Genomic DNA, 20,939 nt, shown 5'->3' with positions numbered 1-20,939 from the left:
ATATTGTTTTTTTTCTTTCTCTAGAGTTTCACAACAGATATTCTCAAATCTTCTTTTTCTACCTACCACACGCTTTTCAACTACTGGACATTTACATAAATTGGGTGCATATTCTCTTCTTAACCTATTATACTCTTTCACACAATTTGCATCTGCACAAACCTTCAAAATCAATCAAGTACAATCCAGATAAAGTTCTGACTCGAGACAAAGCAACATGTCATACCTTCTTTAAACACGGTACTTCCAATGTTCACTAAAGCACAATCTACACTTAAACTTTGAGATTTATGAATGGTCACCGCATATGCCAAACAAACAGGAAGCAGTTTTCTGCAGACATACAAATCTTTTTCAAGCAAAAAACGAGCTGCACAATGACTAACTTGTTGTACTTCAGCAATTTCATTGAATTTGATTTTCAAAAATTCAAATTCAAATTAACAAAATCAACAATTTTACCCATTGCTCCATTTACTAAACCTTTTCCCACATTCAAATTACGTCGCAAAATTACCCTACAATTTACACATGCATATAAATTATTTTCTAAACCAGCAGTTTTACTTATCGATTTCTCTAAACAATCCAATTTCCTCTTCAACTTTTCACTCAAAATAATACTGATTCCTTCATGTTCTATTTTATAAATTGCTTCCAATTTTATCATTTCTTCATTTTCCAACTTTAACATTTCTTCATTGAATATAGAACATTCACGCAGTGTTGGCATTAAGCAGATTACAGATTTGTTTTCTGCAATTCTCATGTATATTTTCGCGGGGACAATATTTGCATTTGGAAACAAATTGGAAAGTAATCGTCTCTGTAAAGTTTGTTTGCCATGTTTGGTCAATTTTCCAATTCTTATATCTTGAAGAATAGTTCCATAATCAACATCATTTGCCTGTCGCATATTTGTAGTAAGTTCCTTATACTGAAAATATGACCAAATGTTTACATTGCCAATACTCCCCAAAGAATTTCTAGTATCTTCATGCACCGGTGTTTTAAACACTGGCTGTCCTTTTACAGGAGTAAGTTGTAGAAGATCTCCAAAAACTATGACGTGTTTTCCTCCGAATAATATGTCATACTCTGTTTTAAGAATTTGCTGCATTCTTAAATGCACAAAGGCAATCATTAAGTTTGAGACCATGCTTACCTCATCAATAATGAGAAGCTTCATTTTCCTCAACACTCTTGAAACTTCACAAGAAGCTTCTCCAGATAGCTTGTGGTATTCTACATTGTTGTCATGCTCTACTGGTAGCATTAATAAAAGATGTAAAGTAATTCCTATAATATTGTGAGCTGCTAATCAAGTTGGAGCAGTGACAACACAAGACAAATGTGACTTAGTTCTTTTCTGTAGAAAACTTGTGATTACTTTAATTAAAAAACTTTTTCCTGTTCCAGCTTGTCCACTGACATACATACGGATAGGTTCAAATGATGAGCAAGAGCATTCTTTCTTCTCATGAAGTAATCCATGGTCAATCTGTTCTGTCACTTGCTCATATATTTCTATCTGCTCAAGATTTAGTTGTTCTTCCAAGTTTCCCAAGTTTGTTACATCTTCTTGACGTTGATACATTGCTGTTTCCACCTCTTCCATAGCAGTTGCTGCTTCATTTAGAACAATTGGTTCTCCTAATGGGTTCTGACTCAATGGAGCAGAAGTTTGACTGTCTTGAGAACTGTCTCTAGCAATCTCAGCTGCAATTGTAGCTTCTTGCTCAATTTCGTCATTCAACATTTTCACATAATTAGCAAAAACCGGACATTCTGTAGTATCTTTAGTTGCATTGAAGGAATCTTCATAGCTCTCAAAATCTCCAAGTAATTCCAATTCTGAATGCCATGGCTTGAAAAGTTGCAAAAGAGCTAAATAGTAACATTCCCTTTTGTCAGGTGTTTCGCAACTCAGTTTACGGTGATTAATCAAATGGCCTTTTCTTTGTTTCACCAGACATCCTTCGGAACCAATCACAGCATATATACCATTATTGATGTTTTCGGTAATATTCCGTTTAAAAATATAGTTTTGCAGCACTTCATAGAGACAAATGTTCTCAAGATGATGACTTCTATTTGGATAATATGTATCCAACATATTTGTTTTCACAATATCTGTACTTTCTGGCTATTTTTCAGCTAAATATTCAATTTCTTGTACAGATTTAAGAACTCGGTTTCGTGTTGCAGCAAGACCTAGACTCACCCAAATGATTCTTCTAGATTTAGAGTACAGACTTGCAGATTATAAGCAATCTGAGCATTCATACACTCTAATTTCTCAATGAGATAACATCTTCAAACTGTAACTGTATAATTTCTTACTTGGGCTCTTCTCATGGGAAATCTCTTCCCACATTTCTTTCAGTTCCGTCTTTTCTGACTTTGCTATGTACGATGTCACATATCGAGCAACAGCAACGGAATTGTCTGCAACATATTGAATATCATATTAGCATTCCACATGGACAAAATGACTGGGTTGTAGTCATTTATGTATTTTGACTCTTCATTTCTTCTAAAGTTGTAGGTATTTTTAGGAGACTTTCTTGTAATAGTATGTCGCAAAGATGACATAAAACCGTTCACTCTTCCTTTCGATATTTCAGGTCGAGGAAATGCAAAACGGCATTTGCTGTAGAATTTGTCCTTAGATTTGTACTTTCGACGACAGTATTTCCCACAACGATGGCTTTGGAATCGTAAGACTTGTTGTCTTAAGTCCTTTTTTTGTTTACTTTTGGGTACTTCACATGTAGCATATTCTTCAATAAAAGACAACACAGTATCATCTGAGTCTGTTCCAAATTTGGGAGCATCTTTGATCCATAATAGCATATGTATGTGAGGAGCACCTCTTGCTTGATACTCCTTTCTCCAAAAGAAATCCAGAACCTCTCCAAGAGGTGGATTTTTTTTATTGGTGATAAAAGACATCATAGCTTCAAATCTACGATTGAAATACCTGCATATATTACCAGGATCCAAAGAGCACCGTTCTTCAGGTGTCTTGTATTCAATATTTAGTATATTTGGATTTGCCTCTCGAAGAAATTGAAGTAAATCATCCCAAGTATTATTTAGCACAGCTTAGAGTAAGGAAGCATGTAGGAGTTTCTAAGTTCCTTAGCATACATTTGAGTTCTCCGTGGCGATGGTACCAGTACTCATTAGTACAACGCTGACATGCCATCAGATTAATCAGCTGAGATTCCAAAACATTATCTTTCTGCCGTACTTTATTCATAAATTCCTTTGCCGAAACATTTTGCAGACATATACCTGTTTTCAATATATGGTTTACTGCATAAGAAAGTCCGGACAAATCACTCTCAAACAAAAGATGAAACAAATATGGAATACATTGTCAAAATCTTGGATCTTCTGCTTATAATCTTGATGTCCGGTATTCAGATGCAGGAATCGCCACAGGTCACTCATCATATCATCCTCCATTTCCTGTAGGAAACAACTGTGGGAAACAACAAGCTTCCAAGCTTTTTTCCCATACACTAATGGGACTTCCTTTTGCTTCTTTCATTTGAAATAACTCTATAGCATTCCCCATCATTTTCTTAGGAATGCAATGGATGAACACTGTAATGTTCGTAGATTTCTTCAGTTCTGGACACATCCACTTTTTCAATTTGTCCAGATGGCAAGTCGCTATCTTCATGTACAGTTAATTCTTCATGTCCCACATACACATTTTTGTATTATTGATTATTTTTTACCAGATACAACGTTGCCTCTTTCACTTTCCTAACATCCACTCATTCTTGCCAGATTTTCTTACTCTTAGTTGGAACGCCATTAACAAGAATAACTAAAGGTTCATCCTCTACATTTTTTACACCAATAGTTTCAATATTTTTCTTTAAATCTAGAGGCAAATATACAACTCTTTTCCTGTCCTAGGCTCCATACAAACAATAGCCTGAAATGGATGCACACAAGAATAGACTCATAGGTATTTAAATCCATCAGTTCCGAAGGAATATTTACCAACTCAAGATTATTATGCACAGCTCTGGAAGGCATTTTGTTCTCATCTAATTTGTTATAACAATATTTACAAATATGCTGATCAGAACCCAAATCAAAACAATTCTCTACCAACAAATAAGTTGCAAAATCCTTCCACTCTTTATTAATTTCTTTTTCACTTTTTAAATATAGATCAACAGTCATGGTCGGATTTTTATAATGAATTCATTGACAACAGATACAAGAAAAATGTGGCCTTTCACCTGAAATCACCTTAAACTGTATAATTTGTTGCTCAAAATTTTCTACACTGCACTGTCCTACATTCTCTTCCACATTTTCTTCTATTAATCTCTCACTTTCTCCACTGTCTCCCTGAGGACCAAAGTAACTAATCTGAATTTCATCACAAACATTTGTTACATCTGATACAGATCCATGCAAAAGAGCACTGTTCAACTTTTTTAACATTAGTGCTGGACTTTTCGCATAATACAATGTTCTGACAAATTTCTTCATCTGAGTATGATGAACTGCTAACATCCTGAAATGGTGGAAAACACTTCAACATACTTTTTTAGAAAGACAAGCCAGAGAATTACCTTGCAAACCAGTATTTACTCTCACGCTGCAAGGGTCTAGTCCTTGCAACATCTTAATCTTTTGTTTAACACTTTTCTTAGTATAATTATGTAAGAAATTGCATTAAAAACTCAATAGATTCTTGCAGCACACTGCAAATACTACTACAATTCCAAGTGTACACTGGAGCTTTAGGACGTCTCTCTAAAACTTCATCAGCTAACACTTCTTCTGCATTTCTAGAAATAATTTTCTCTTTCTCAATAGGACAACCATTTCTAACCTCATAAGCACAACCACTGGTGCATGCAACAAATCATTACTCTGAAGATAACTTTCTTCATTAAAAAAAAGGCTCAGAACTTGAACTGTGTTTCCATTCACCCAAGAAAACTCACAAAAATTACTTCTGTTAATTAATCTTCTCCACTTACTTTTGGACTTCATTAAATGGATTCGCTCATCTAGTGATCTAATTCTTTTGATTACTAAAATAAGCAATTTTCTTTTCAATTCCAAAGCTTTCTAAACTACATTTTCTATAGCTTTCTTCTTCTTATAAATACTGTTTTTTCTTACATACCTTAATTTCTTTAATTAAATTTGTTACAAATCTATTATAAAACATTTATTTCCTAATTTCTATAAATTGATATTTTCTCCTTTTACTATGCACAGTTTTGTCTGCACTTGATTTTCCATTATTCTTTTCTTTATTAGTATTTTTTTTCATGGCTGATACACTAAAAACATTTTTCTGTTTCTGAACACTACTCCTAGTCTTTAATATTTTCCTCAAAAAAAGTGCTCCTGTTCTTACCAGGACTTTCTTTCTCTTTGTTAAGACATTTCTCTTCATGTAATTCTTTTTGATGACTTCTCTTTAAATACACACTTTTTTTATTTTTGCTTGCATTGTTGGAACTTCGTTGGCATCATACAGTATATTCAGTATCGATAAACACAACCTATAATAAAAAAATATATATAACATTACAAATAAAAAGAATATCTAATATTCTATTATATTGCTTACAATAACAGAGGGAGGATTATGAGGACAACCCTCGGACTATAAAAATAAAATGACTTACAACAAAAGAACAAGGAGTATGAAACAAAGAAAATATAATAAAAAATGAGAGTATAAATAGACACTGCAATATAACGGAATAAAGAAACCGCCGCGGCCCGTGGGGAGAGTTGTGATGGGGCAGGCAGGCGGGGCGGGGGAGGAGCAGGGTGAGGAGTGATAAACAACAGAATGTGGATCATTGCAGGTAAGTAAAGAATTAAATTAATAAAATGAATTTCGGGACATATCAACAAAAGGCGATAGATTAACGCCGCTTTTATCGGCAGAAAAATGCAGATAAAGCGACGATAATGAGCTTGATAATATGCTCTTGAGAATTCCCATACCAGCCCAGGTTAACACCAGAACCTGGGCTCCTATAGCAATTTACAAGAACCTAGAGGGGCGATAGGCAATTATTGCCGATTTAGTGGCCGTTTTTGGCCACTAAGCGGCAATATCGCCCTATTAGCAAGCTGTCGCTGACTGATGTTAGCGACAGCTTTTAGGCGCTAGCGAGCGGTTTGGGGCCCGCTTTGCATGTCAGCGATATTTATCGCTGACATGCAAAATGGGGGTACCCAACTAGTTAGCGACTGAAAGCAGTCGCTAATGTCGCTATCGCCTATTAGCAAGGCAGGCGTAGCGCTGGAAACATTCGCGCTAAGCGCAAATATCTCTAAATACTAACACTTGCCCAGACCAGTTCTTAGTCATGTTATCCAATGGGAGGTGGATAACATGGCTAAGAGCATTTAGTCGCTAATGCGTGAATATGGCTGTATTCTCAGCGATATTCAAAAATCGGCATATGGATATTTGGATTTGGAGGTAAGTAAACAATTTAATTAACAAAACGAATTTCATAGCGTGCCCTGCATCACATTTTGCGAAGCAGGTCACGCTACGAAATTCGTTTTGTTAATTGCATTGTTTACTTACCTCGAAATATCCATATTATGCCGCTTTTTATCACACCCCACCCTGCCCCTCCCCCGACCCGCCTCCCTGCCCCACCGCAACTCCCTTCATGGGCCATGGCTGGACGCACAAAATGATATTAAACAAAAAAACATAACAGCATGCATTATAGCAAAACACATTTACTACTATAAAATGTTTAACAACGGACGAATATAGGGGCATATTATCAAGATAGGCGATAACGTTATCCCCACTTTATCGGCAGTTTTCCACCCATAAAGCGGCAATAATATTATCGCCTGTCTTGACATACCCCATAATTCCTTAATGTACAAAGATGCACCGCTCACACTCCCATACAACTTATCAACTCACCTTTCAAATTGATTTGTAGATTAAGAAGAATACCACTCACACAGTGGATATTCTTGTACAGAATCTCTTCAGTTCCGTGTTTGCAGCAGAACCGTCAAATGGAACATTTTCCCTCTCATTGTGCACATACATACATATCAATAATCCATTAAAATCCTATACACATTAATTCAAAATAAAACACACATTTCTATTGGTTTAACATTCCAAACCTTTCCAAGTAACAATACTTTAAACCCTTCCCCCATTCCACAATCTGCCAGTTACCATAGAAACACTTCAGGGAACACCTAACTCAGCACACAGGTGAAAAGTTCATCATACATTGTTGCAAATTGAAACAGCAAGTATGCTTGACTGAAGAATATATCAGCTTATTTTATGTAACGTTCTTTTCTATCACTTTTTCTTAACCAATAAAAATAAGGCTTTTAAAAAACAGAAATATGCAACCTAGTTTTCTGTAAAATGTTGTCAAACAACCAATCATTTCTTTTCTTTTTCAAAACTGCATGTTGTCCACAATTTTAGAAAAATCTTACTTTTCAAACTACCATTTCATTTACAGACGCTATCAGAGTACATCCAGACCTCTCTTCAAAATGCTTACAGTGTGGAATGTGGGACACAGCTATATTTTCTGAAGCCACAGGTACGCACAACAGAAAAGAATTCGCAAGGACCTAGGTTTACCAAATGTGGACATTAAATGGATTGGACAGAGAGGATGAAAGTGTGACCAATTGATGCCATTGGTTAAATCCTTTATGCATCTCCAACACCCTGACCTCATAATTGTGCACTGTGGTGGGAATGACCTAGGCACTTTGACTGGGGTAGCTCTGGAAATGCTTATAAAGGACACATATGCACAATTGATGACACTGTTCCCCAAAATTGCCTTTGTATATTCTAATATATGCCAAAGGCAGAAATGGAAGCGGTCCAACCACTATTGTCCACAGTTTGAAAAATCTAGAAAACGTGAATAAATCTGTTTCTGTCTTTTTCCGAGACTACCGAATGGGGTCAATTTACAAAAACAATCTGCGTTTCAATATGCATGCCATCTATAGGAGAGATGGTGTACATTTTACAGATGAGGGGAACAGAGTCTTCCGCATAAACTTAAGACTCTGCATCAGTACTTACTTGTAGGTACTAAAATCTCCCAATAAACACAACGGCTCTTTTTAGAGCCACAGAACACATAAACAAATACACTTCAGAAATATCTAAAATTATTTGTATTTTACTTGCTTACGAACGCTTACGTGACGACTTTCAACATTACAGCTGTCCATACGTGCTTGGTACGCGTACAATAAATCTACCACCCCTGAGCAACAGTATATGTTCAGAATGTTTCTACCCTACCCCAATTCCTTATTTCTCAACTTTGTTTTACTGTTTCCTTGTGACTCGGCTGTCGTGACAAGTAAGATGGCTGCCAACACTTCCTGGTTTGGAGTATTGACAGCCAATCAGCATTCAGCTCCTGCTTGTAATTGTACGGATTTCTGTACGCGTACTGCGTGATTTTTCTTTAAAAACCAAAAAAAAAAGAGTAAACATCCATATACGACCCCCTGAGCAACCGTAAAGGATAGGAATGTTTCTGCCCTGCCCCCTTCCCTTATGTCTCAACTTTGTTTTACTGTTTTCTTGTGACTCAGTGCTACCGAGGCACAACATGGCCTCCAACACTTCCTGGTTTCAAGTGTTGATATTATCAAACCCATTATCACCACTTCAGCGGCACTTTCCTGCCTATAAAGTGGTGATAATTTTGTCGCCCAGGCTTGATAATATGGCCCAGAGTGCGTAGTGTACAGCAGCTTCTCTGTGAAATCTATAATTACCTTCGAGCAGTGACAACAGATAGCTTACAACAGTCTGACAAATGGAAAGGGGCGACCACTCGGTCCCCCAGAATGTATGGTTGGGGGTCCGGATCCCCCCGGGAAGCCATTTTGGGCGGGGGGCGTGTCACGGCTGGTATGCCCAAAGCGGCGCAGCCGGGGCGCGCCTTTTCCCGCCCAAGAGGGGTTGTCCTAGACACCTACACCGATGGCCACGCCCACTAGGCGTACCAGCGGAGGGTTCACGCCCTCCCGACGAGGAATAAAGAGAGCGGGAATCCAAAGAAGCATCCTCTTGTTCCTGTGCTTGGAAGCTAAACCCATCGTTGCACGTGAGCCCTCGACGGAACAAGGAGCATTTTTTGAGAATTTATAATTTTTGTGTTTCTCTTTCAGCGACTTCGAGGCTAAAGACCTAGGACCGTTTCTGATCATCTTAGAGCGACTATTCGGAATGAATGTCTGGCAAGAAGGCAGGAAAGAAGTCCGAGGGTGACCAGATGCTCCAGATGTTGGTGAGCAGAATGGCGAAGATCGAACGAAACGTTGGTATGGTCCCAGCTCTCGGTTGGGATATGGCGAACATGAAGAAGCAGATGGCTGCAATGAACAATCCGGGTAAACCAAAGAAGGTAATAGGCCCGGCATTGCCGGGTGTTGCCCCGGAGGGTAGGGGGAAGCGGGTCAGGAATAGGGCCCCAGGGGGGGAGGTTCCCGTCCCCGAGGTTCCCCCGGTGAGCCCTGCCATTCCGGTCAAGGCCCCGGTACTCCCAGACGCGGGTCAGCCGATTCCGGTTGTGATTACGCCCGCTAGTGAGGAGGACATGCCGCCTGAATTGGCCGCCCAGTTGGCCGCATGGCTCGGCAAGAAAACAGGGGGTGCTACGGCACCTGGAGACATGGCCGCAGAGGCCAGGTTACTAATACAGCAGTTGCGGCAGTCGCGAGATGCCGCAAAGGCGAATCTCCCTCTTGTCCCCCCACAGGTAACCCCGGAAGGACCGGCAGCTGGCGTGGAAAAAACAGCGGGAACGTCAACCGAACCAGGTAAGCAGGCATTGCCAATTGCGGGGGGGGGGCTAATTGCCCTCAAGACGGGAGAGAGTGGTTCAACATATCCCGTTGGCCACGAAAGAATTAATTTGGGCTGACAAGTATGTTAATATGTTTTCTCTGTTAACTGACCATCGCGAGATGGAGTATGCTAAGACGCAGAAAGATTTGTGGCACCCGAGTGTTTGGCGAGCAAGATGGCGGGATTCAGGGTGGATGAGACTATATTAAATTGGGCCAAGGCCTTTGCGATGTTTACTGCAATTATTGGGGAGCGTAAGCCCGAGGTATTACCCGAATTATCTTGTTATCAGGCACGTATAATGGATTTCTATGAAACATATGAGGGAAACGAATGGATGGGTTACGACATGAAGTTCCGTAAGGCCAAGGCGTACGATTCATCCCTGACGTGGGATTGTCTCGACTCGATTTCTTGGCAGAAGCAGCTCCTGCCGGGCGCGACGAAGACGTCCTCGCCAGGCGGGAATGGGACGGGGCTTTCCCGCCATCAGCCGGCGGTTCCCTTTCGAGCGGGCGCCGGTGGCGATCACCAACCAAAGACCGGGGGGAATGGGGGAAAGCGGGGGGTCTGTTGGAGCTTTAATAGACGTAACTGCTCCAGACCGCAAGAGGCATGTAAGTTCAGGCATGCGTGTGCGGGTTGTGGGAATTCCTTGCACCCGGAAAGTTTGTGCAGATCCAAAAATGGCGGGTCGGGAGGTAAGGGAGGGTCCAAACAAGACTGAGGAGGATCACCGTGTACCGTTACCTACCCCCGTTGATATCATGGCAATAACCCCCTTGCTAAACAAATACCCTGATCATGTCTCCGCTGGGGTGTTGAGGAACGGATTCTTATATGGTTTCCGCATCCCGGCAGGGGATTTTCGTGGGGAACCACTTTGTAGAAACCAATTATCGGCTCGGCATAATCCAGCCGTGGTAGAGAAGAAGATTGGAAAAGAGGTTTTACTAGGCCGGGTAGCGGGCCCATATCAGCACCTTCCAGTAGCAAATTTTGTCTGTTCCCCGTTGGGAGTAGTCCCCAAAAAAGACCCAGGGGAATTTAGGATGATCCATAACTTGTCAGCACCGAAGGGTCTCTCGGTGAACGACGCGATTGACCCAGGAGTTTGTTCGGTGCGGTACGCATCCTTCGATGATGCCGTGACCATGTTGAATCGCCTGGGGCCCGGAGCGCTGATGGCGAAGTCAGATATCGAGTCGGCGTTCCGGTTGCTCCCGGTACACCCACAGGACCAGCGTCTGTTAGGCTTTGTGTTCCAAGGACGTTATTACACGGATAGATGCATGCCAAAGGGTTGCTCCATCTCTTGTGCTTATTTGGAGAAATTCAGCTGTTTTTTGGAATGGGCGTTCACTGAGGCCACTGGGCATAGCCATGTTATGCATTACTTAGATGATTTTCTGTTCTTAGGGGCAGCCGGTGACACAACATGTGCGCAGGCGCTACAGGAGTTTTGCATCCTCATGAGGGAATTCGGGGTGCCATTGGCACCGGGTAAGACGGTCAAGTCAAGTCAAGTCAAGTCAAGTCAAGTCAATAAATTTATATAGCGCGCTACATACCCAGAGGGTCTCAAGGCGCTTGAAGAAGGGTGGGGAGTTACTTGTCAAATATCCACGTTTTGAGTTGCTTTCTGAATGCTAGGTGGTTCTGAGTAAGGCGAAGGTGAGTGGGAAGTGAGTTCCAGGTTTTAGCTGCCAGGTAGGAGAAGGATCTACCTCCCATGGTGGTTTTGTTGATGCGAGGAACAGTGGCAAGGGCTTGGTTGGAGGATCGTAGCTGGCGGGAGGGGGTGTAGAAGGACAGTCGTGTGTTGAGGCATTCGGGTCCGATTTCGTAGAGTGCTTTGTGTGCGTGGGTTAGGAGCCGGAAAGTAATCCTCTTATTGACGGGGAGCCAGTGGAGGTTTTTCAGGTGACCAGAGATGTGTTCTTTGCGCGGGATGTCTAATATGAGCCTGGCTGAAGCGTTATGGATGCGTTGGAGTTTTTTCTGGAGTTTTGCGGTGGTACCGGCGTAGAGGGTGTTTCCGTAGTCCAGGCGGCTCGTGACAAGAGCGTGGGTGACTGTTTTTCTAGTTTCGGTGGGGATCCAGCGAAATGTTTTTTTGAGCATGCGAAGAATGTTGAAGCAAGATGAAGAAACGGCGTTGACTTGTCTGTTCATCGAGAGTGAGGAATCCAGGATGACGCCCAGGTTCCGTGCGTGGTCCGTCGGGATGGGTGCTTTTCCAAGGGCCTCTGGCCACCAAGAGTCATCCCAGGCGGAGGGGGAGGTGCCTAGGATGAGGACTTCTGTTTTGTCTGAGTTCAGTTTCAGACGGCTGTGCTTCATCCATTCGGCTACTTCTTTCATTCCTTCATGCAGGTTGGTTTTGGCAGTGTTAGGGTCTCTGGTGAGTGATAGGATCAGTTGAGTGTCATCGGCGTAGGAGATGATGTTGAGGTTGTGTTGGCGTGCGATGGCCGCGAGGGGGCTCATGTATACGTTGAAGAGGGTGGGGCTGAGTGAAGATCCTTGTGGTACGCCGCAGATGACTTCAGTGGCCTCTGACTTGAATGGTGGAAGGCGGACTCTCTGGGTTCTTCCGGTGAGGAACAAGGTGATCCATTCCAGTGCTTTTCCATGGATTCCGACGTTTCTGAGGCGTTGTAAAAGGGTGCTATGGCAGACTGTGTCGAAGGCTGCGGAGAGGTCGAGGAGGATGAGGGCGACTGTGTCTCCATTGTCCAGTAGAGTTCGAATGTCGTCTGTTGCTGCGATGAGTGCGGTCTCAGTGCTGTGTTTGGCTCGGAAGCCGGACTGTGAGGAGTCGAGGGATTTGTTGGTTTCGAGGAAGGCGGCGAGCTGGTTGTTGACAGCTTTCTCAATGACTTTGGCAGGGAAGGGGAGGAGCGAGATGGGGCGGTAGTTTTTGAGTTCGGTGGGGTCAGCTGTGGGTTTCTTCAGGAGGGCGCTGAGTTCTGCGTGTTTCCAGCTTTCCGGGAAGGTTGCGGAGTTGAGGGAGCAGTTGATGACGTCTCGGAGGTGCGGTGCTGTAGTGGAGTCTGCTTTGTTAAAGATGTGGTGAGGGCATGGGTCTGTGGGGGATCCTGAGTGGATAGAGTTCATCAGACGGATGGTGTCCTCAGTGGAGATTGGCTTCCAATTATCGAGGATGTTCAGGGGGGGTGGGGGTCCTGCAGGGGGTTGGATGGGTTGGTCTTCGGGTCGGTTGTCGAAGCTGTTGTGGATGTCTGCAATTTTGTTGTAGAAGAATGAAGCTAGGGAGTCGCAGAGGGCTTGAGAGGGGGTGATGTCGTTGGAGTTGGCTGAGGGATTGGTAAATTCCTTGACGATGTTGAATAATTCCTTGCTGTTGTGGGCGTTGTTATCTAGTCGGTCCTTGAAAGCGGCTTTCTTGGTATTCCGGATCAGTTGGTGGTGTATGCGGGTGGCGTTTTTGAAGGCGTCCTTGGTGCTGGTGGTTGGGTCTTTTTTCCAGGCCTTCTCAAGGGAGCGACAGAGTTTCTTGGATTTCTTAAGATCATCGTTGAACCAGGAGGCCTTCTTGCTGCCTAGTTTGATTTGTCGTTTTTTCAGAGGTGCTAGGATGTCTGCGCTGTTGGATAGCCATTGGGTGAGGTTAATGGCTGCTTGGTCGGGGTTTGTGGAATGGGTAGGGGGGTTTTGAAGAAGCGATGAGGAGATTTGGTCGATGGTGATTTTGTTCCAGTTTCTTTGCAGAGTGGGTTGAGGATGGTTGTTGGTTGTGGTCTTGTTGTAGGTAAAGTGAACGCAGCTGTGGTCCGTCCAGAGGAGAGCTGTGGTGTGGCTGAAGGAGACATGTTTGCTGGAGGTGAAGATAGGGTCGAGTGTGTGACCTGCAATGTGGGTGGGGGTAGTGACAAGTTGTTTAAGTCCGAGGTTGGCGAGGTTGTCCAGGAGGGTGGTGGTGTTGCGGTCGTTGTTCTTTTCAAGGTGAAAGTGGGACCATCTACTTCACTCGAGTTTCTGGGAATTGAGCTCGATTCTGTGGAGGGATGTTTCCGTTTGCTGGTAGGGAAAATAGAGAAATTTAGGGCTTCCCTGGAACTGTGCCTTAGAACGGAGAAAGTGACCCTGCATCAGTTACAACAGGCAGTGGGTCAGCTTAACTTTGCCCTGAGGGTGATACCAATGGCCCGCCCTTTTCACGCTCTATTGCACAGGCTATGGTTGGTCTCAAAGAAGGACACCACCACACGAGACTGTCTACAGAGGTTCGCCAGGACATGCGCATTTGGTTAGCATTCCTGCCGGACTTCAACGGTCGAGTAGTGTGGAACAAGCCACCAGCGTCTTCGGACGAGCTAGGTTTGTGGACTGACTCGGCGGGGAGCGTGGGATTTGGTGCCATTTTCGGCAACCGATGGTCGGCGCAAACATGGCCGACATGGTGGCACACCAGCGGTCTCACAAGTAACATTGGTTTCCTCGAGCTATTCCCTATATTTGTGGCTCTGAAGGCGTGGCCGAACGAGTTCAGAGATCGCTCTGTGGTATTTTGGTCCAACAATATGACTGTTGTTGAATGTATAAATAATCAGGCAGCACGCTGCAAGTGGATATTGAGATTGCTGAAGGAAATTGTACTAATTTGCATGAGACTAAATGTACAATTCAGGGCGAAACATGTGCCGGGGGTACTGAATCATGCTGCTGATGCACTCTCTCGTTCACATATGCAGGCGTTCAGGGGTTATCTTCCTACTGCGGACCTAGCGGCGGCACCATTCCCCGAAGCACTCTGGCTACTCGGTGCCCCGGATTACAGGACCTCGTGGCAGCAAGCTTAGCCCCCAGGACAAGGAAGGCATACGAAGGAGCGTTTCGTTCCTATTGTGCATTTTTGGGTCCGGCAGGGGGTCAGGAATGGGGTCAGGAGGATTGCTTCCTAAGGTTTCTAGTAGCATTACATAGGGAAGGCCGATCAGTGGCAACGGCCAATAGGCACCGGGCGGCCATTTCATTCATGGCGCAGGTGCATGGCATCAGGGACCCGACATCTTCCTTTTTGGCAAAGAAAGCCCTTCGTGGCTGGCAGCGCCTGGAGGGTCGGAGAGTAGACAAGAGGCGCCCGATCGGGTTAGAGAGGTTGTCCCGTCTTATGGCGATACTACCCACGACATATTCCTCCCAATTCGAGGCAGTTCTGTTCCGGGCCGCTTTTGCATTAGCATTCCATGGGGCTATGCGGGTGAGCGAACTGGTAGCAAAGAATAAGAACGATGTGGAGGGAGGTCTGTGTAGGAATCACATCCTGATTAGGGGTGATTCAATGGTGGTTACAATAGCTAGGTCCAAGACTGACCAGACAGCTATGGGAGACAGTATTGTGGTCCAGCGCATGCAAGAGTCCCCCATGTGCCCGGTAGAGTGCATTGAGGAATATCTGGCGCTGAGGGCGGATACATGGGGTGGGAGTCTGCTGAGACACATCGATGCCACCCCACTGACGAGGTTTCAGTTTCAGAGGGTGCTAACATTGGCAATCGCAGCGGCGGGCTTGAACCCGTGCGATTTTGGGACCCACTCCTTCAGGATAGGGGCTGCTACTGAGGCTACAGCCAGGGGTCAGAGTGCCGAAGAGGTGAAACTGTTAGGACGATGGTCCTCGAATTGTTTTGAAAGGTATGTGCGGTTGCACATGTTGTGAAGTCAAGTTACATGCACTCACGCTTCTTGTCTTCTGTTTGATTTACAGTTTCCCAAGCATTTTATGCGGGGCGTAATTTGCAGTCGACCCGGCACCTGGGGACCAGCGGTCAGAGATCACCGGCTGAGGAGAGAGTGGTGTGGGTCGTGGGCCACTCATACGTGAGGCGGGCCGGGGACGTATTCAAAGCAGGTGACGCGACTCACGCAGCTGAGGAATACGGGTACAGAGTGACCTTCCACGGAAGAGGCGGGCTCTGTATTGACCAGTTCGAATCTTTTATCGAGGGACTCTTAGGGCGGCAGAGGTCACCGCCATCTGTAATCATAGTACACCTGGGGGGCAACGACATGGTGACACTCGGTCGGCGAGTATTACTCGAGCGAGTTTTGTCTACCGTTAGCTGGCTGGCGAAAAGAATCCCGGGGTGCACGATTGCATGGTCCCACATGATTCCCAGGAAAGTATGGCGGGGGGGCCTTTCGGTGTCAGCACTGAATCATTCAGTGAACAACAAAATCGGTAGGTTGTTTCGCTCAGCGCAGTTGCACAGTATTCCGCATGGGTGTATTCGGGGTGATCACATGTATCTCGAGGATGGGGTTCACTTGTCCCGGGAGGGGAATGTCTTACTCATAGGAGACTTCATAGCATGGCTAAGGGGTTTAAGAAAGCATGACCTTTAGGAGGAGTTTGTGGGGGGGGGGCCGGATAGCCGGTCAACTATCCGGCCTGTGGCGGTAAGGTCATGATCGGTGAGAAGTAATTTCAAGGTCCCTAGAGGGAGGCGCCACCCACTATGGATGGGAGCGCCTGGGGGGAGGCGGCCATTGGCCCCTCCCATGGGGAGGCGGCACCCACTAAGTAAGGGTCGCCTAGGGGAAGACGGCCATAGACCCCTTCCAGGGGAGGAGGCGGCTATATGCCCCTCCTACGAATTTCCCGGGGCCCGCATATCCGCGACGGCGGATGTGATAGACAGTGTGGGGTGGGGGGGGAGTCCACGCTGCCTTCTTACAGACACCTCACACGGGTCCTCGGACGACCTTTAAGATGGCGTCGAGTTTAAATGGGGGGCCCCCAACAAGACAAGGGAAATTGGAGTTGGCACAGAGGGTACAGTCCTCTGCGCATGCGCCACTCACACCGTGAGGGCGAGAGTTTTGGTAGTAGGGATCTGACACCGGTTGCGACCTTGCCGTTGGCCCGTAATGATAGGATGTACAATTTTTATTTAGAAAGTATGCATTTGTAGGATGTTAAGACTCGGCTAGGAAAACCTTTGTATTAGAGATTTGTTAAGGTTAGCCAATGAACATGTCTTCATCGAAATGTAATAAATGAAAATTGTACATGATATGAAACTTTTATTTAATGTTTTTAATTTTGTTTCATATTTTAATAAATACGGCCGGGAGGGTAACTCCCTCCCGCCTTCCAAAAGTTCAGAACTGCGTCCGTCTCCCATCCTTGGGGATTGTGTTGGGAGGGGGTGACAGGCATCCCGGCCATACAGATCCACACCCTTATTACACCACTTTTGAGTCACTTTTAACATGGGTAAAGTGACGCAAGGAGCTTGTAAATCTACATTTCACTTTTCTAGAAAAAATCTCAACTCCAGACTCTGCGAGACAGTTTCAATGTTCTTTTCTCTCTCTTTGTCTCTCTCCCTCTCTGTGACATCATTTCTCTTTCTCTCTTAAACTTATACACCCACATGCATCATTGCACCCGTTTGCGATTCCTAAATTGCGAAAATTAGGGAATCGCAATTTAGAAATCGCAAACGGCAATGCATGAATAATTCGCAAATATTTTTGCGATTTCTTAATTTTCCTTAATTGCGATTCACATTATGCGAATCGCAATTAAGGAAAGCCTTCCCATTGATTCCTATGGGCCAAAAGGCTCATAGGAATCAATGGGAAGGCATTAACATTTTGCGAATTTCATTTTGCGAACGCAATTTGTTAATGCATTTCAAGGGTGCTGAGGGGGGTCCAAAGACCCCCCCTGCACCCTTGAAATGTTTTTGTAAATGCAAGTTTCACACACACATGTCCAAAGGACATGTGTGTGTGTAACATGACACTTTCAAAAATGCATTTTTGAGCATTTTTGAAAGATTTCGCAAATTAACACGAGGTTCAACCTCGTGTTAATTTGCTCCCCCTATTTGCGAATTCGCAATTTTTAAAACATTCATGCATTGCATTTAAGGAATCGCAAAAATGCAATTCCTTAAATGCAATCGCATTTTTAGAAATCGCAAAAAATTGCGATTTTCACACAATTGTTTCATGCATCCCAAAAAGTGATTTTGGAATCGCAAACGGACAAATTTTGCAATTCGCACAGTTTGCGACTCCAAAATCGCTTGATGCATGTGGCCGATAGACACTGCTGTCCACTTGCACATGTAGAAGAACAGCCCAACTGAAGTTGTGAATTCCACTTGCTGAAGTCTTTGGCCGCAGTGTTTATACAACGGTAAGCACAGAGGCCTAGATCTACAAAGCCTTCATAGCATTGCATTAGAAATAAGTTGACATATTTACAATCCCGTTATGCCACTTTTGTGTCAGTAAAGCAGTAGGCACTTCCATATAGACACTACTTGAATGCGGCATTATAACAAGTGAAATGTACTAGGCACAATGCACACATAAAACCATAGAGTTACCTTGATTTGTAATGGTTCAGCTCATTTACTCACATCTACATAATTCTAAACTCTAATGTTCTTTTTTGTTTTCCAGATTACCAATCGGATATCTTATGAAGTCCATTTAACAATTTGCTTATAATATTGTTTGTTAGTAAACTTATTTTTCTACTTGTTTGCAATATAGGTATAATTAAATTTTGTTTAGTTATTGTTTTAATAAAAGTTAATAAAAAAAGTACATACTTATTTTATTTTGTGGGGGGGAGGGGTGTATGACGGTCCACAATAGAAATAATGTTGAAATAGTATAGTAAAATATTCAAGACTTGCATTATAAACAAATTACTTCTATTTCCTCTGAATGGACTACAACTTATAAAAGAAATCAAAATAATACGAAACCATGTGTATCATATTTACAAACCTCTTGCAACATTTTCCCATGCAAACTTACCCCCCTACAAAATTAAATGTTTGGGCCTCAATCATACCCCTCAAACCACGGAAACAATCACCCCACAAAGATTTCTATATTGTATGAGGAGCTGCGTGGCCCTCCGCCTACTGCCCTGGAGTCCATCACGCCCAGACCAGGTTGCTGCAGTGTCCTGGGGGGAAACAGCCATTACAACGCGGTCATAACCACGCGTGATTGTCACCACAAAGCCATTAGCATGCATTTCGGGCCATATTATGAACAAAACGAGATAGATTATCGCCGCTTTATCACCACTTTCCTGCTGATAAAAGCGGGGATAATGTATCGCCTTTTGTTGATAACGCCTTTTGTTGATAATATGGCCCGAAATTTGTTTTATTAATGTATTTGTTTACTTACCTGCAATCATCCAGATTCCGTTGTTTATCACCCCTCACCCTGCCCCTCCCCCGCCCCCCCTGCCTGCCCCATCGCAAGTCTCTCCACGGGCCGCGGCTGAAAGACGCGTTTGCGATCTAGTCATTTACCACAGAGTTGTGGGGAATCCTTGGTGAGGCGCGCGCTGACTAACGAGTGCGCACTTCACCGAAGACGTTCCGGAGTTCAGACTCATTTTCAATTGCTCTTTAGACATTCCTGAAGAGAAAGTGGAAATATTTCTGTGAGAGTTAAAGAACGTTATTTGACAAGTTAGTGATTAAGTAAACTTACCTGACATTATAGACAATATTGAATGTACTCAGTCGATGTATTTTCTCTAACTTAAAACAAGAAACGATAACATTTGTGTTAAGGAAGGTCTTAAGGGAAAAGAACACATTGAGTTAGGAATAGTAGGAAGACTTTTGAATTAAGAAGGAACATTAATGAAAAACATAAGATATTGAAGGATTGAGAGAATAGATAGCGAGCAACTGCATAAAGAAAAGTTAGTAGAAGAACACAAGGAAGTTATTAACATAAAAATTAGACAATAAACTGAGAGGCCTAGGTTAATGAATGTTACGTAAATATAGTTGTATAATTTTGCAAAGGGCTAAAACTCTACTAATAGAATGTTATTAGACAATAGTATTTATACAGTATTTTTTGTAAGCCAAAATAGGTGAAAACTGTAGTTTTGTATTATATATTACAAAAAGTGATAAAATTGACTGTTTATATTTTTATACAAGGAGCAAGAACATAAAGGAAAAATTATGGAAAGTGAACAGCCTCATACTCAGGAGATTTTGGTTATTACTTTGAGTATAATTGAAGAACTAATCATATCTGTCGCTGGCAATGAGAGTGAAGAAGGAAAAATTAGTGCGGAAGACATGAATTGTGATTTTGAAGACAAAAGCTTTGATGGAGATTTTCTGGAAGTTTTAAATTATGTTGACATTTTAGTACAAATTAAATCAGAAACTGCTGACGAGGAAATTGATCTGAATGACATATCTGATGAAGTTGCATTGGAATGTCTGTTAAATTATGAGATGTTACAAGAATACATTTATTGTTGAAAAATAATAAAGGTTTGAGCACTATCTACTAATGTATTTATTGTACTAAAAGTGAAGCCGTTATAGATTCAGTTATATCTTCTTTAAATGTTTGTATTGATTTAAAATATGCAAAGTGGGTTTGAGGGTATCGATTGCTTAAAATCCGTATGGAGTATGCATACAGTCTTGTATGCAGCTGCAAACTTGTGTTTTATGCTTTCAATTGCCCAGCCTGTATCCTTAGGCTTCCTGCAAACACTGTGACACTGCTGTTGTAGTATTATAGTGAGCCAGTCAGCAGTATGTTCTTTTTCATTGTACCGTGGTAAAACTGAAGCTGTAATAAATTTAGGGCCTCATTAGGATTGAGATTTTTCCGCATCCTCCGGGCCGGTGGAAGTGTCCGCCGGCCCGGAGTATGTGGAAAAACCGCTGCGGAGCCTTCAAAGACCCCCCCCCCACCAGATTATGATGGCTGGGGGGTCAGGAAGACTGTCTGCCGCTTTTCCGCCGCGGTCTCCTTATGACCGCGGCGGAAAAGCTCTAATATGGAGGCGGTGTCTAACAGACACCGCCAGCTATATTAGGATGGGGGTAAACAGATGCATTTCCGCGGCGGCTTCTCCGCCGAGGAAAGGCATACAGTGATTTCTTTGGGGGCCCCTTGCGGGCCCCCAGGGTGACGGGGGTGGGGGGTGCACATAGGGGGCACCTATGGTACTCCCCTGCATTTGCATGCACAAAGCGGCAGGCAT

This window comes from Lissotriton vulgaris, chromosome 4_1 (assembly GCF_964263255.1).
Source record: "Lissotriton vulgaris chromosome 4_1, aLisVul1.2, whole genome shotgun sequence".
Lineage (NCBI taxonomy): Eukaryota > Metazoa > Chordata > Amphibia > Caudata > Salamandridae > Lissotriton > Lissotriton vulgaris.
This window is presented reverse-complemented; position numbering follows the sequence as displayed.